Below are 2991 nucleotides of genomic sequence, written 5' to 3'. Positions count from 1 at the left end.
GGCATTTAACTTCATTTATAAGCATGATGTCTTTTTCAATACTCCTTTTTCTCTTGTGCTTTTCACTCTGACTTCATCAAATTCTATAAGCTCATCCCAGTCTCCTTCCACTTCACTTCTAAGGAGGTCTAGTGGTAAGAAGCTGTGCTGCAGTCCCAAAGGCACACTATCTGAATCTACTAGCTACTCTGCTGGAGAAGGATGGGCAACATTGTCCTGTGTGATTTACTGCCTCTGAAAACCTGCTTGAGGATCAGCTATGAGCCACAACAACAACAACAACTTTATCAGGATAATGAACAATAGGATAAAATGTAAAAGAATTAATGCAAAATGTTCCCTATATTTTCTAAAGATCTTCTATTTACACAGGTATCACTGCAGAAGCACGGGAAAGAGAGAACATGTTTTTAAAAAACTAATAATTAAAATATTTGTATAAAGATCTTATTTTTATGGTGATTTTAATGAAAGTTTATAGAAAGGTTTAATTCATTCACTGATGAAAATTTTCCTTTTCCCATTCCCCTAATTCACTTTGTAATGCACTTTCTTATTTCTTTCTTGTAATACATATAATGCCTAATTATACATTCCTTTCAGATAGTCCTTTCTTTTATCTGTTCTAGTGCAGTGTTCATTATTCACTCTTTTCCTGTTCTCTCTACCTCCCCTACACAGTGCCAATCATATTTTATAACAGTGGCTATATACAATATTTGTCCTTATGTGACTGAGATACTTCATTCAGCATACTCAGGCATGTAGTGTAGTGTTTTAAAATCCGTTATTTTTCAGTCCTGCTTAATATTCTATAGCATAAATATTCTACTGTTTTTGTTATTTATTCATTTGTTGACAGCAGTTGGGCTGCTTCCTCTCTTTCCTGTTGTGAATGATGCTACAATAAACATGGGTGTACATACACGAAAAAAGAGCAGATGAACCATGTTGTTGTTGTTATGTGCTGTCGAGTCACTTGCGACTCATAGCGACCCTATGTCCAACAGCCCTAAACTCCACTCTGTCCTGTGCCAATCGCACTGTCTCTGACACTCCCATCCCGATTACGCCAGTCACTGAATCAATCCACCTCATAGAGGGCCTTCTCCTCCTGCACTGTCCCTCCACCCTCCCAAGCATGATGTCCTTCTCCAAGGACCTGTCCCTCCTTACAACATGTCCAAAGTATGTTAGACGAAGCCTCAGAATCTTTGCCTCCAAGGAGCCGACCAGTTTAACCCCATCCAGTATGAATCTGTTTATTTTCTTGGCAGTCCATGGTACCCTCAACACTCTTCTCCTTCTATCCTCCCTAGTCATTGTTCAACTCTCTGATGCATAACAAGTGATGCACCATAGGAGTGGCAAACTCCAACTTCTACCCTCTTCAAAAAGGAAAATTGTCCCCATCAATAATATCCATAACAGCAAACAGCTAGCTGCTTGGTCAGGCATGCCACTCTACAGGCTCCTCCACCTCTTTCTATGAATCACTCAGTCCTATACTTGTTGTTGACGCAGACTTTACTCACTCAGTTGTGGGTTTTATTAGGGTAATAGGTTGGAGAGTGAGAAAGGCAAAAAAATATCACCAATATAAGTCCAGGTTTAGCCCAACAATCCTAAACCAGATTATCAGCAAGACACAATTCTTCAGTTAGTCAAAGGCCAGATTTCAGTTCAGAAGCACAAATGCATCTCTGGTTTCCTCTATCATCCAGCAAACTTTATCTCAAAGCAGTTATAAGACAGTTTTTCCTTCAATTAACTGAGAATAAAAAAATCTTTAAATATAGCATAAATGCTGGGTTTCTCTGGTTACACCCTGTCACGGTTTTATTTATGGCAGTGCTACAATCTCCACCCTCTATCCCCGACCATCATCAGGTTACTTCACAGTGTAGAAAGCTCTTTTGTATTGGTTCCACAGCTGTTGATTATTTGCAAGAGAGTGTGGTTGCAGTTAAGATAGCTGTAAACCATACTCCTCCAACAAGGGCTAACATTATGGCTAAAAAAGCCAACTTTTAAGGTTTCTTACACCACAGACACATACTCTCTTCCCCCTTAGCTGTTCTAGCCATTATCTCCCATTATCTGAAGGGTCAACCTTCCCTTTACCATCATCTATATTCATGGAATTATGTAAGCCAACTGATTCACTCTTTATGTCTTAATCCTTCCTTTTTAGTAAATTTCTGATTTGCCCAGTCCCTTTAAACCAGTACTCTAAATAAACAAGAATGTCTTTTCTCTGAAAAATCTTAGTTGAAACTTTGAGCATTTGAATCCATAAACAAAAGTCAAGTCCAAAGCAAACTATCAGGTAACAATAATCAAACATTAGTTCACAGAACAAAGTATTTTCTTTTCATCTGATTGAGGTCTGGTCAACACATGTCTAACTATCTGTAGCCACAAATTCAGGAGTCACACTTCTTTCGTTTCATACTGGCTGTTCTGTTATATGGGCAAGTCAAAACATCAGGGATCCTCAGGACTCCCTACTGCACAAACCAGTATCCTTTTTCCATATATTCATTCATCATGGTAGGCGGACAATGTTGAAGGAAAAGTCCAAACACCCTGTCTTTTCATTAATGCTTATCTTCCACTTCCACTCATTAAGTGGATCCAAATGGTCACTATGATACACTTCTCAGATTTACATTCCCTCAATTAATTGGTAAGGTCTCTCTTTTTTACTTGTTTTCTTTCAAATGTGACTCTGAAGAGAGTACTGCGTAGGACCTAATTTTGTCAGGTAAAGTTCCATAGTGTGTACCAAATTATACTACTTATTATAGGCATTCTTTTAGGGAAAATTTTTCCTTTTTGAATATCAAATTAATACCCAACTGGCTCACATTTTTCCTCTGAAGTATAATATATATAGCACACTTTCCACTATATATACACATAAAATTATAACAAAATTCAGTATAGTTTAAATCAACAAAAACTTTAATCTTTCTCCCATGGAGCAGT

Source organism: Elephantulus edwardii, unplaced genomic scaffold (genome assembly GCF_000299155.1).
Source record: "Elephantulus edwardii isolate Elephantulus edwardi_28Jun2011 unplaced genomic scaffold, EleEdw1.0 scaffold00046, whole genome shotgun sequence".
Classification (NCBI taxonomy): Eukaryota; Metazoa; Chordata; class Mammalia; order Macroscelidea; family Macroscelididae; genus Elephantulus; species Elephantulus edwardii.
This window is presented reverse-complemented; position numbering follows the sequence as displayed.